The 14752-nt window shown below is 46.8% G+C and overlaps 1 protein-coding gene across 3 annotated transcripts in view; it reads left to right on the top strand.

The window, feature by feature from the left end:
- The first annotated feature begins 1785 nt into the window (after positions 1 to 1785).
- LRRC8D (leucine rich repeat containing 8 VRAC subunit D) overlaps positions 1786 to 14752 on the top strand; it is a 120862-nt gene continuing 107895 nt past the window's right edge. The window contains exon 1 of one of the 3 annotated variants that reach the window (XM_047725699.1): positions 1786 to 1806. The gene's annotated coding sequence lies outside the window, so the exon portion shown is untranslated. Of the gene's footprint in view, positions 1807 to 2226; positions 2358 to 3074; positions 3270 to 14752 lie in introns of those variants that run through there. The other 2 variants (XM_047725695.1, XM_047725696.1) reach the window with 2 other exon arrangements.

The following is a 14752-nucleotide window of genomic DNA, read 5'->3' as shown; positions in this document are numbered from 1 at the left end:
ATGTATATTTGAGACAAAAAATGCAAATAAAAATGGCATCATGCTACCTATATTGTTCTGCAGTTTGCTTTTTTCACTTACAGATTTTGGACACTCTTCCATGTACAAGTAGATTTATCTTACTTTTATTGGTGGCTACATACAGTTTCCTCTTATAGATCTAGCAGAGCTTGCTTAAATAGTTTCCCACTGGGATTCCATTACTAGATTTACACACTATTACATGTTTTTGTTATTACAAACAATGCTACAACAAACATGCTTATACATACGTTTTTATATATAGCTGTAAATATTTCTGAACTACATCATTTTTGCATATATAAGCCTGAAGTATAAATTCCCAGATGTGGAATTACCTGGTCAAAAATCGCACACATACTTCTTTTTTCCAAAATTTCCAAACTGTCCTCCGAAGGGATTTGCCCAATTTATACTCATGCATATAGCATGTGTGAATACCTGTTTGTCCACATTTGACTGTTTTCTGAGTATTACCTTTTTTTCTCAATTTATACCAATCTTGAAATCATGTTTATCTCAGATCTAGAATCATGGGTTAAAGCCCAGGGAAGATCAAAACATGGAACAAAGTGTTTTTACAAACAGCAAAACATTCCAAATTAGTTATAATAATGGGGTGTTTTCAATCAAAATATTACACCACTAGTTTTAAAACTGCTCTAACCTCCCAGATGAGCAAATCTGGTACTGTAATTAAATCACTTACCACACAGCCCCTGCCCACACACCTCCTTCCTGGCTGGGTGTGTGGAATAGGAGAGGCTGCTGGCATGTGAGGGACAGGGCAAGGAAAGTGAGAAAGCCAGAGGTCAGAAGGGTTCAAAATCTGGTGTCATGTTATAACTAGTCTAGAACAGTCCCTTGAGCGTGCTCTGGACCTCTGTTCATACTCTTCCCTGCCAGGACTGCCCTTCTTCACTTTCCATGCCTGATCCACAAAGACTCACTATGCTAGGGTCCATTCTATCCCCCTCTTCTCTCCCAAGCCCTTCCTGAAACCCTAGAAAACCATTCTTTTTAAGGCCTTGCTGTATCCGAACACACACCTTCCTGAGTACCCCCATCGCATTTTGTGCACCATGTTTACAAAGAACACTCGAACACTGAGTAAATGCTGATCGAACATTCGCTGACATGGAGGGATCCTGATACAGATGAAACTTCCCATTGTTCACAGAAAAGGGTGGATTCCGACAAAAGGAGATACTGAAGGATTGGCTGGAACCATTTGCTTTGTTATAAACCAACAATTCCAAACATCCCCCGGCCTTATTTCTTTATTCTTGCTTCTCACCACCCACGAGAAAGACGGGAAATCCACTTCGATCTTACAACAAAAACAAGAGGGAAAACTATCAGGTTGGAAAACACCTCTTAGCAGAGGACAACCTTTCATCTGCCTGCTTCAGACACAAGACAATTCTGGCAAAAAAGAATGGGGAAAAAAAGGGTAGACTCGGATTAAAACAAGAACGGACTCCCCAATATATCTTTAATAGCAGAGACGGAACAAACGAGGCTGGGAAGCTACTCGTGCCAAGATAAAGTTGTGACTGCCCCAGATCCGAGGCAAGTACTTTCTCCTTGGGTTGGAAGCTGCTTAAATGACTTTTACGCAATTTCCCCCCTACCATTTCATTGCCTTTCACGTTAGGTCTTAATATCAGAGTTTGAGTCAAAAGGATAGACCGAGGAAGGGCGAAGGTTGCTGAACTTGCCCCACTCCCGCCAGGGGACAGCGGCTGCCTGGCACGGCGCCGTGTTCAGGTAGGCGTTTGACAGGTAAGTCTTTTGGCGACCAGCGATCTTCCCCGCCCCATGCACCTGCTTGGCGTCTGGCAGCCTCTAGCCGCCGGTCCCGGATCCTGGGCCACCTAACCGGCCGCGCAGCCCCCTCCGGTGAGGCCGGCCAGCCGCGGGCGCGGCCGGGCGGCCGGGGGTAAGCGCTCGCTGTCACATGGAGGCCCGGGCCCGCCCCATTGGCTGCGGCCGAGCCAGTCGCGGCGCTCGCTGGCTGCGGTTGGTCCCGGAGCTGCAGCGCCTGCACGGGCCCGGAGTCCATGTTACGCTTTGTCTAATTCCCCCCGTTACAGAGTCATGTGCTGCTGCTCCCGTCGCCGCCGCTGCCGCCGCCCGTGGTGCCCCGGCTCCTCCGCCGCGCTTCAAGGTGGCAGCCGCGGGCGGGGCCTCGGGAGCAGGGTCCAGGGCGCCGCGCGCCTTCGCCGCCCCGGCGCGTCCCGGTGCAGCCGCCGCCCGCCGCAGGTGATGCCGCCACCTCCCGCCTCAGCATAAGCCGTGGCTCGGCGGCCAGGCTGCTCGGGCTGCCCCCCAAGGTTGGTGCGCGCCTCCCCCGGGCCGTGGCCGCGCAAGTGGGAGCCGCCCCGGAGGCGAAGCGCGCCCCTTCTCCGGCGCAGGCGTCCTGCTCCGCGGCGGGCGCTGAGGCTGCGGCCGGGAACTCGCAGCGAGGGGCGAGGGGCGGGGGCCGGGGACGGAGGGGACGCGGGCGGCGCGCGGAGTAGCGCGGGTCTCCCGTCTGCGACCGCTCCGGCCCGGAAGATTGTGCCGCTCCCGGCAAGCTGGAGCGGCGGGCGCCGCGGACGCCTGGGCCGGCGGCGGTACACCCCGGGAGAGGAGGGTGCGGGCTGCCCCTCTTCGGCTCCCCCTCGCGCGCGCTCCCTCCTCTCGCCCCCGTCCGTGCAGTCGGGAGGGCGGGGAGACCCGGTTTCGGCTCCGCCGATTCCTCCCGGAGGTGGGTGTTTGGTGTCTGGCCTTGCTGGCCGGGAGCCCAGAAGGTGAGCCCTTTAACTTCTCCCGAAACGCCTCCCCCTCGCCTGCTTCCCGCGCGGGGTGGGTTGGGCGGGGAATGAGGGCAGCGCCCCGCCCCCCGCGCCGGAGGGAGGGAGCTGGGGGCCCGCAGGTGCACCCTGCCCGCCGCGGGCCATCTCCGGGTTGGGTACCGGTATAATCCGCTTCTAGCTTGTTTGAAGGCGTGGGCACTTGGGAACTGGACTTCTTGCTCATATCCTGGCGAGGGGCTTGGGAAGGAGGGTTGGGGGAAGTTGCTTCCTGGAGGGTTGATAGAGGCCTTCCTCTTAATGTCCCCCCCCCCTAATTTGGGGTATCCTTTAGGGATAACGAAATTAGGGTTTTGGCTTTAGGTGGGCTGTTTTTTGTTTTTTGTTTTTGTGTTTCTTAAAAAGCCAGCCGCAGTGAAGAAGAGCTGCTGCAGGTTCGAGGGAGGAGAGGTAGGTCCCTGCTGTAGAGGAAGAGGTGGGGATTTGCGGTCCCAACGGGCACGCAGTTGGGGGGCTGTGTGGCAGAAAGTGTGTGGGGGGGTATGGTTTCAGGAAAGAAAGAAACGCAAAAGTGATAGGGAGCGAGCACTCAAGAGGTAGGCAGAAAGATGGAGAATAGATACTGGGGAGTCCTAGCCAACTGCGGGGCCCAACTAGATCTTCTTGAATTCATACATGGCTTCCTCTGCTTTGCGGAGTTTCTCCTTTCTTCTTCCTTGAATTTGAAAAATATTTCTTGTTAAGCAAAGAAAGCTCTGAGGACCTATTTTGAAAGAGCTACAGGAGTAAGGAGAGAGCTGACTCCTGGGAGCTTTCCCTAGCTCTGATAATAAAATTCCACTCGGGCATCGTTTATTGAGCACCTATTTTGTGTTCTCTGCTGGACTTTGGAAGAGTCTGGATAGGCAAGGCATTGCTGTCTGCAGTAATGGTGAGGGCTGTTTATCTCAAAAACAACCAAAGGGCACTTTTAAGTGCCAAGGATGACAGTGATTCAGACCCCCCCCCCCCCCAGCTCCTGGGACCATCTGCTTTTTACTAACCCGTGGGAAGAATCCTGCACCATAACGGGTAAATGAGGTCTTTAGACAACATTTCTTTTTATTGTCCACAAATACTGACCAAACACCTACCATCAGCTAGGAAAGCGCTAGAGTTGTAGCTTCTCCTGTCTTCCACACCAGTTGACTGAAACCCTGTTAAAATGCCAAAGCGAGAGAGGAACGATCCTGAGATGAGCTAAAGTAAGGATCCAGCAAAGTCAATTTAGAGTGTTTGATCTCTGTAGGTTAGGAAGGGAGCCTCCCATAAAATGATTAAATAATCCCTGGAGCTGGGGGGAAAAAAGGATTCCAAATCATGAATTGGCATGGTTTACTTATGCATTTGAACATTTGATCTTAGATTTGTCTTGTTTTTATTGAGGGTGTGCGTGTGTGTACTTCGTTGATTAAAACTTAACACATTAGCAGGTGGAGAGGAGACTGTCCGTAGATGACCCGGTCCCCCAGTCTCTTCTGTTAGTGGATGATGCAATGAACAGGGGAAGTATGGAGCCATCTTTGAATCTTTTCCTCCTTGCCGAGGTTTACAGAATTTTAAAAACTTGGTCAAAACTTGGCCTTTTCCCCTTAACATTTATATTGTGCTGATCTTTTTTGATTAATTTCACAATATTTTGATGTGTTTGTCCTGTCCCAGTAGCTGAATTGTTTTGATAGCTCTATGATGGAAGTTAGACTTGGTTCAATCCCAGTTGTGTAGGTAGATTGGCACTATGTATGAAAAAGTCAGACTTTTGTTCAGACTGTGTACTCATGATCACATACATTCTTGAAATGGTAGTTGGTAAAGGATTTCATGTATTTTCCATGTGTAATTGGAGCTGATGTTTGCCATTCTAAGAAATACCAATCGGTATTTATTGAGTGCCAGCAGCAAACAGAGAAACAGAGTGGGTGCTGCGGTTCCTTAACGAGGAAGGAGAGGATTTGTGTACAAATAGAGGGCCACTAAGACAGGTACAGGTGAGGACACCACCAGAAGCAAAGGATTATTTTTTTCTAAATGTCAAGGAATAGTGGAATGGAAAGGGTTTTTTGGAGCCAGAACAAAGTGTTGTGTGCTTTGGGGAAAGGGGAAGGAGCATGTATTAGGGGAAGCAATGAGCTTTGTCACAAGTCACAGATAGTAAATAGGTTTGCCTGGCTAGAGCAGAGAACATGACTGATGACGGTGGGGAGAATCTAGTTAGTGGAAAACTTGAACCACAGGTCAGTGGTGTTAATCATTTGCCTCAAAAAGAGTAGTTCTCAACAAGGGGTGATTTTGCCTCCCAGCTAACATTTGGGAATGTCTGGAGACATTGTTTGTTTGTGTTTTTTGGGTTGGGGGTCATAGCTGGGAGACAGGTGCTACTGACATCTAATGGATAGTAGCTGAACATCCCTCCTGCCATGCCCAGGACAGCCCCCATCCCAAAGAATTATCCTGGCAAAAATTGAGTATTGCCAGGGTTGAGAAACCATCCTCTAGACACTAACCAGAAAGGTTACCGTGAAGTGAAGTTACATCTCAGAATAGGCCTTGAAGGAGGTGGTTCTTGACGTGTGAGGAGGGATGTCAAGGTTGGGAAGCCAATCTAGGAGATTTCTACTGTGCTCAGGCCTGAAGTGATTAGGATCTGGGCAAAACCTAATCAGAGGAAAGGGGCATTTTCAAGGGATCGTGGCAGATGAGCCAGCAGGGCAGTGAAATACTGGGTAGGTGGGGAATCACAGACTCAGAATTGGAATTTTAGAGAGGTCCGGGTCTAACTTCTTTAGTAAATTCTCACACTTGCTAGGCAGCCTCTATTTAACCACCCTTAGAAACAGGGAACTCTGTACTTATGAGGACATGCTCTTGTATCTTTGAACTATGTATGATAATTATTTGAGCTGAAGACTGCCTCCTGGAAACTTCCCACATCAGCAGGACAGCCCTTTGAGATCTTTCACAAAGACAGTAGGATGTATGCTTCCCCTTTTCTCAGTGCAAAGTAGTCCACTTCTTTTCATATTCCTGTGTGGGACATGGTTTCTAGATGTCTTATCTGTCAGCTTCTCTCATGGAGGGTAACAGTGTTTGGAATTGAATGCAATAATTGAAATATGTTCTGGTCAACAAAGAGTACAGTCGGACCACTGTTTACTGAAACCAAGGCATAAGCATCTGTTTACTGCAATTTAAACTTACAAAACTCCTTTTTAAAAAAAAATAGCATGTAGCTAGTACAGATCCATGTATAGATTCTGTCCAAATAGTCAAAACATGCAGACACTCTGTTGTGTGAGCTGCTGTATCCCTGTATTCACTGGGCAGATTTTTGTATGTGTGTGAAATTGAATGGAAGTTTTTTGGTTTTTGTCCATAATCAGTGCTATCCTATTTATTTTGGTCCAGTCTGAAGGTCTTTGAGATTTTCAAATCTTGCTTCTGCCTTCTAATCCTGTGAGAGAGGAGTAGAGGATGACTTTGCCAAAAGCTTTGTAGCCACTTATATTAATACTGTTCGCAGCCCAGTAATTTGGCATTATTAGTCCTCTTCTGGACCTGGGAAGCTGAGTGATGGAAGTGAATTCCAGGGATTGATTGGCCTTTAGTTTAGGACCTCCTGAGAAATCTGTGTTTGTGGTCAAACTACATTGTACCTGTGATCCCCTTTTGAAATTAATTTGAGTCTGTTGCAAGATTCTGAAATCTGTACTCCATCCTCTGGGGTCTTTGTAATTCTGTTTAGACATCTGGAAGAGAATTTCTAACGTTCTGTGCAAATCTGAAGCTTGCCAGATCAGAGTTGCTTTTGAAATTTGTGGAGAGTAAATAGGATAAGTGGTACTGGGAAAAAAAAAAAACCAAAAACGCATGGACTTGGTTCCCACTCTGGCCAAGCTTTTTTTTTTTTTTTCTTTTTTTTTCCTTTTCTTTTTGTTAATGTGCCCAAGATAACTTAATTAGTGACAACTTTACATTTGGGGAAGGAGAGGGGTTTGGGCTTAGAAACAAGCCTTTTTTTCCCAGAATTGGGGTTTAGCTTGTCATTGGTATCATTTCATACTTACCAGATTTCACATGTCATCTCTGAAATGACATTAGGAAATCACCATGCGCAGATGTCTTCTGAAGCAGGCAGTTCAGAAAGAACGTAGTGCCAAGTTCTCTAAATGTTCTAGATCTATCCAACAAACTAGATTTAAATAAATTATTTGTTTGGGATGGTAGCCATCCAACATCGAGAGCGCTAGAACAAAATTCAGATCTCACAGCTAACGTGCACCTTCTTTGTCATAAATGTCCATTGTGCCCCTATCCCCTGCTGGTGTGTTGTCTGCCCAGATGATCAGTCTGTTTACTCTCCCTTCTGTTCTGGTCCACATGGAACAGCTGTCTATGTCCTCTGGAGATGAGGGATATTCCTGAGAGAAGAGGGCATGTTTGTGAAGATAGGAGATTTCTTGAGAGAAGAAAATACGGGAAAACGCTTAGATACTGTCCTTTTATCCTATCAAGGGCTGTATCAAACATGAAGTCACCTTGGAATTAAGGATGTGATGTTCCATTTGAATAGAAAGGTAGAATTTTATGGAAGGTATCAACACTTGAATTTCATAGATAAGAAAATCGAGGCCCAGGGAGGTGATGTGACTACCTATAGCTTACACAGGAGTGACAGAGCAGACATTAGAACTCATCCGCCTTAAAGACCACAAATAAAAGCTAAGGATAGAAAGATTTCTCCTCTGCTTGGAGGTGTGTAAACAGTGGGTCCCTCAGGCCTTATTTATATAATTGATCCAAAAGAAGGAGCACACAGTGGAATTTCTAGGTTTACAGATGACAGCAAGCTCTTCTGAATTATGAAATAACTAACCAATGGGGATTTCCTCCAGGGAAACCGTATTAGGGTATGTGAATCATCAGAAGACTTGCTGGTGAGCTTCTCTCTGGGCGAGCTTCTCTCTAGGAGTTAGGAGGTCAGGTGCTAAGAAAGAAATTATGGAACTGTCAGAGGGTGGTGTTTTGGTGGCAAAACCCAGGAAGGGGCTTTGAAAACACTTTCCACAGTGTTGTCCCAACTTGCTCTTGCAGATTAAAAAAGACAGGAAACACTAAGCTCTATCAAAAAGATTTTGGGGGGAAAAAACAAAAAACAATCGTGGAAACCAAACAGAAAACAATCTTATTTGAATTTCCACTATGTGTGCTCGCTTCGGCAGCACATATACTTAAAAAAAAAAAAAGAATTTCCACTATGCTTTGTTCAAAGCTGGGATGCCTGACTTTAGGAAGGACACTGGAGCTGGAACAACCAATGTAATGGTACCTAGAAAATGTAGACATTCCTGCTGGAATGGAAGTTCCAAAAGGACAGGGCCTTGCCTGTCTGCTTTCCTGATAAAAATACTGGGATTTTTAGTATCTGGAAAGAAGACAGGGAGATGTTATTGAAACCTGTGAAACCACAAGCTTAAGGACAGAGGAACCTGGAATGTTTACCTAATCCCAGGAAACTGGAATGTAGTTTGCCTGCCTCGTCTCTTGCTTCGGTTCTCTGTCAGCGTGATGAGAGCAGGGGCGTATCTGTCTTGTTCTCCACTGATTTCCTAGGGTCTTGCTCATGGCAGGCCCTCCATTCATGTTTGTCCCCTGAAGGAACACCTGAAGAGGTGCATTTTACAGGTTTATAATACAGAAATCCAGGGTGAAGTTAAAAAAAATACGGCACCTGTTTTCCTCAGCCCTGCCTGGGTCTCATCTGAGTCAGTCTGGGGAATATTTTAAAGTTACTTGAGCCCCAGGTATTGAATCAAAATCTCTGGGTGTGGAGTTTCATTTTGAAAAGAGCTCTCTCTGCCGTCAAACGATTCCATATGTAGAGCCGAGAGTGAGAACCACTGTCTTACAGAGCTGTACCCAAAGGCTGGATACTGACTGAGACACTCTCAGAAAGGTTTCGAAACACTGGAGGCTGACAGGCTCACACTTAGTTACCAAGACAGACATGGAGCTCTGTGGATACATCTGTATCCTTGGAAGGTGATGACCAAGACACTGGATGGTTCACAGTGTGGCCCTTCGTGCCTCCATGAAGTGCTGCGCCCTGCACTGGATGGTGTAATGGGGCCAACTGGAGGTCTATTTCCAGTGGGTGCCCATGGCGAGAGTTGCCCCAGCCTATGGGGAAAGAAAAGAATGGTGACAATGCAGCAGCTTTTCGGTTTTGATTTTAATGCTGTGTTTCCTCAATTCAAAAGGTCTTTTAAAAAATCTTGGGTTCTTCCTACTTTGAGGTATTAATTTTTTTCCTCTTGTGAAGAATGGTGATACTGTGTTTTTTCGGGTCATTTCTTGGTCACCGAAGCCCTGGCAATTTTATGATAGTCTTACTTTTGGATTTTACTAGTTTGAAATCAAGTCTGGGAACTACCACTGCTCTGAGGCTTTCAAGATGTCGGTATTCACCTGTGGACATCTCCTGCTGGGCCAGGCTCACACATGTCAACGTTAGATTCCATTATGCGCATTTCTTAAAACCCTTTTACTTTCCTCTTCTGCTTGCTGGTAATAGTTAGGAACATTGCCAGAGAAGGCTTCACTTCCCCAGCAACCCATAAATTCCTTTGCTAAATCTCAGCGTCAACAGATCACCAACACTGCAATGAATTCTACAAAGCGGGAGAAGAAAGGAAGTGCAAGACAGCCGTTCTCTCTGAAGGATGTTGATCCTCAGAGAGCTGCCTCTCCAGATCTCATGCAATGGAGACTGGACAGACTTATGCCCAGCACATCAGGCGTGAAGTACCATCAGTCAAAATTTTCGTCACTGATTGTTCCAACCTTAGTTCTGAGAAGTATTTGAAAATTAAAATTCATTGGAAAATGGTATCCGTGACGCTACCCTACCGAATAAGCTTTTAACATCAATTTATTATCAGATATAGCTAGTTTTTTTTTTTAAGCTGGTCAAGAAGCAATTGGACAATTTGTGGAATACCCCAAATTAATGCTAATAATTGTTTATTAGGTATTTCTTGCTTGTCCAAACCTATGCGTTGGAATTTACGTGTATTCTCATTCAGTCCTCAGAGCAGTCCTGAGTAGAAAGTGGACTACTCCCACCTTACAGATGAGGTAACTGAGGCTTGAGAGGTTATGTGGTTTGCAAAAAACAAACAAACAAATGAACAAAAACAGATGGTGGAGGTGGAATTTGAAGCTACTTTTGTCGTTTCAAAGCCCGTTCTCTTATCTACTGTTTTCATTTCTCTTTTATTTCTCTCTGTTCATTTTGTGATACCTATACATATTCTTGGCAAAAAAAAAAAAAAGAGATAGAAAGAATGGGATTTTGAGGTATAGAGGGACCTTCCAACCTTTCTGGGTCGTGCTCCTCATTCAGGGATGAGATCTGAACCTGGCAACTCAGGCCGTGAAGAGGAGAGCGTAGTGGCACCGGGGTCTCCGGGCTTCCCGGCCAGTGTACTCACCAGCGCACAGTGTTTTCAAAAATACAAGCCAGCGTAAAACCACTTGAGGGTGAGTTGATCCTGGAATGGAGAGGGTATTTTTAAATCACTTGTTCTGGTGACTTCTCTGTTCTGTTCTCTTGTCACCAGTGTTGGTGATGGAGTGCCACTTGTAGTGGTATATGTCGTAGGAGTTTACTCCTCCTCGGGAAATGTGACCTTACAGCAACTGCTGTGCATAAATATATACAGACTTAGCTCATGTTTATAAGGTGTTGCCTCCAAGTGCTTGAGAAACTCATGCCATAGCAAACATATGCAGGGAAACAATAAAGAATCCTATCTGTGTCCTCTAAATAAACAATGGATGCGTCACTATCCATATACCTAGATCACATTTATACTCCATTCATAGATTTATTCTGCTCAAGTATAATCATTTCAGGGGAGTGAATTCATTCTGTTAGACTTTCTACTTCAGCGGTTTTATTTTTCACACTAACATTTTAGCCAATAATGAAGTACAAGTCAGGAGACGGTCTGCGGTGTTAATACAGCTTGCACAAATGCACCCCCGTCCCACGCACACACGCCCAGAGAGGGAGGGATGCTTTTCTCTCTCTTTAACCTAGTTCTTTTCAGATGTCTTTCTATTATGGTACATTTTCTTCTCTCTTAGTTCTTTTCCTTATACATTATTTCTACATGGCAAATGCTGTATGTAGCCGAAACTTTGTAATCCTATCTCTAATTTTTGCACCAACCAGAAGGAGTCTTAGTGTTGGGAGGCCAGCTCTGCCCTAGGGTCTTAAAACAAACGCCAGGCACCTCCTGAAGTGGGCCTCACCAAGGACGATCTGTGGCAGCTGGTCCTCAGCCTCTGGGTAGGGTGATCAGGAGGAAGTGGGGTGGACATGGGCTGAACTAGAAAGTGCAGGTCTGTCTAAAGGGGCTCTGTTTAGCTGATCTGTTCAGCAGCCAATTGTTGCCATATGGGAATGTGGGCAACTCTTGCCAGATCTTCTGATTTTTCACTGTAAACCAGAAATCTGGATTATTACTTTAAAATCTCCTGATTTTAAAAGATCGGCTAACTCAACATTTTAAATGAGAACTGCAGACCAAACAAAATGGCTTTGTGGGCTGGTTACAGCCTGCAAGCTTTAGGTCCTTAGCGATAGAGAGCCCTTAGTGGCCAAAAAAACAGAAGCCTGGGATGTGAGTAAAAGCGCAGTACCCTTGGACAATCAGTTTAAATGGAAACAGATCAGAACTTGATTTCATTGTTCTCTGCACCCCCTCCCCCATACACACACAAAGCAGAAAAACAACAACAACAACAATAAAAAAACCCAAAAGCCCCATATTTCTAATGGTAACAATTAATGCCCTTTAAATTTGTTACGCTATATTTCTGGAGTGAATGCATTTGAAGCATTATCTTGCTTGAGGAGTAGTAGATTCAGTGACAGACACGTAGTTTGGGAATGGGGCATGGAGGCCTGGGTATGGGGCTGAAGGGGCACGTGGGCCCAGGAGTAGAAAACGAGGGGTAAGCACCAGTTGGAGGTAAAGAAAGATCATCTACCCTCCGAAGATAAGGAAGAGGAGCATTTATTTGTATCTCAAACTCGATCTGGGGTAATAGAAAGCAGAGGGCGAGACAAGTAGAGTCCTTACAGGAGAAAAGGAAAATTGTGACCAATAAATAGAAGTAGGATAGAATCCATGTGGGTGGGCAGGGAGCCATTATGTTGCCGTTCCTCCTGGGAGCACGTTAATTTGTGTCGTGGCTCCTGCAAAAGGAGAATTGGAGTGGAAAGGAAGGGAAAGGGTTCTCATCCCAAAGGAGCACACAGAGGCAGGAAAGAAGAGACTACAGAGCGGCTGATAACCAAAAGGAAGCCGGGAGAGCTGGCAAATGTCTGCCCTGCAGAAAGTTGGCTGGGTTCCGTACAAACCGCAGCCGCGTCCGAGGGGTCCGCCCGGCAGCCCCCAGCTCCCACGGGGCTCTGGACACCAGCTTATTTGGCTTGTGGAGGGCTGGTGTGCGCAGCACGACTTGGAGCGGCCCCCACGGTCCCTTTGTATGAAGTCAGCGGCAGCACGACTGCGTCTGCCGGGTCGGCATGCTGTTGGGGAGCCGCGGAGGCTGGGTTCTGCCCCTGCTCTCTGGCGGGGCGCCCCTGTGCAGGGCACGACCTCAGACCCCTGCTGTGAGCCACTAGTGCCGCCGCCTTCAGCTGTATCTCCTCTTCTGGGGAAGAGCCTTCTTCGTTTCCATGAGTGTGTTGTACAAACGCCTGCTCAGAGAGGAGGGCTTACTTGAGCAGACCCTCTTAGTAGCTGAGGCTAGATTCCTAGCCTGAGATGGGATTTTTAATAGCATTGTTCTCATAATCATCCCAAGTGTAGCACATTGTTCCTAGAATTTCAGCATTTTCTGGGAAGGAAATCTTTTGATTCATCAGCAGGTTTTATTCCAGTCCATAGGACTGTCATCCCTGTATGAGCTGAACCAGGGCCCTCTCAGCTGGTGTAACTTTAAGTTTTTAACGCTTTGGTTGCTTTCAGAATAAAAATGCATTTTAAAAAATGTGTGCCACCCCCCCCCCCCATTAGTTAGTTTAATGCAGTGAAGGTCTTTGGTTTTTGTTTTTGTTTTTCATTATGGAAGCCGGTTTGCAGTATTGAGAAAATGGGTGCAGATTTCCTTGCACTATTGCTGGGAAGAAGAAGAATTCTTCAAATTCCACGTTTGTTCTTCCAGGGACTCTAGTTCACAGATGGAAATCCTGGAAGATCCTATCAGGAAGTGAAACCTGTAAATAATCTTTGTGCTGGTTTAGGCCATTATGGATAAACAAATTTATATGAGAAGTCTTCTTGAACCTTCTTGTAAAATACACTTGCAGAACACAATCTCAGAGAGGACAGCCATTCTGGAAATAATAGGACACACTTAGGTAGTACTCACGCCTGCAGGCACTGTTTGGAGCACTTTGCATGGAGTAACTCATTTGCTCCTGACCCCCTCACCCCCACTGTGTAGCCTAGGGCACTGAAGCTGAGTTCTGCAGTCTGGCTGCACTTCCCCATGACCTTGAGTAGCTGAGGGACCCAGGGCCATACACAGGCAGTGGCCCAGCAGTGATGGGAACCCAGGCCCTCGGTGGCTTCAAGATCTGTGCTTGTGAGGACCGCATTCTTGCCTCTCACTCTCACAAGAAGGATTGCAGATTTGCTTTAGAAATTCCTTTGCTTCCCACATTACCTCGGCTTTAAAGTCAGGAGGATCAAGAGTGGATTTGAAGAAAGAATGAGAATTTTGCCCCTTCCCCAGTTGCTCCTCCCCAAACCAAATGAACACAGTTGTCAGGAGGCCGTTTCCATCCAGGCCGCAGCTCTTCCTGGACCCGCCTGCCAGCACGCCACACAGATCCTCCTCAGGGCCGCCATCAGGGCCTCACTGCTGCTGACAGCCCTCACTCCTGGCACCAGAACTGTTTTTAAGAGCACAAAAATGGTTTTACCTTTACCTTTACAACTAGCGGATTTGGAGTGCTTCTGAGAACATTTTGAAAATCACTTTCCACACTGGATGTAAGGCAGTGGGAGGTCCGTAGATCTGGAGTTTGAGGACTTGAGAGCTGGTGTTGGCCCTGGCTTCTCCTGATGGTGTGGCCTTGGATTTAGTTCATGTTGGGTTTCATCAGGTTTCATCTCCAGGGGGAAAGATGGAGGGGATAGTAACAGCAGTGTGCCTGACTTGTGGAAAAGCAGGTGCCTTTGGACGGGACAGTCGTTTGTCCACAACAGTAGCCGCATGTGTCAGGCAGTGAGGGGACCAGCGTGGCCTGTGTGATCTGTAGCCATCATCATCATCCATGGGTGAGCGGCGAGGAGGATGCTTGGAAGAACTAGGGAAGGCTTGTGTTGATTTGAACGTCTTTCCTTTCCTGTTCGCTTCTACCTGTGTTGCAGTGCAGACGATTGTGTGAGTGTCAACTCTGTTTCTGGCCTAAACTCCTTTTCCTTGGCTTTTCCCCCTCCTACTTTGGGCTCGCCTCCAGTTTGCCTACAAAGTGCTGTTTGTTGTCAGGGTGAAGCAGGCGATTCTCTGGGCAGCGACACTGGCTGCAGGCGGTCACTGTAGTTCAAAGCAAAAAGTCAGGCTGGAGTAGGAGGGACACTGACATGGCTTGTTCGTTAGAATTTTGTACAATGGTTTTTGAAGGAAGAAAGGGAGAGTAAGAGATGACTTGTCAATAGAAATATTATGAAATACCCTTCACGACAGAACAAAACTGGATAAGGAGAAAGGGCATTAAGAGATCACTGCCTGGGCGCCTGGATGGCTCAGTGGGTTAAAGCCTCTGCCTTCGGCTCAGGTCATGATCCCAGGGTCCTGGGATCGAGCCCCAC

Source organism: Lutra lutra, chromosome 4, assembly GCF_902655055.1.
Source record: "Lutra lutra chromosome 4, mLutLut1.2, whole genome shotgun sequence".
In the NCBI taxonomy this organism is placed as follows: domain Eukaryota; kingdom Metazoa; phylum Chordata; class Mammalia; order Carnivora; family Mustelidae; genus Lutra; species Lutra lutra.
This window is presented reverse-complemented; position numbering and strand designations above follow the sequence as displayed.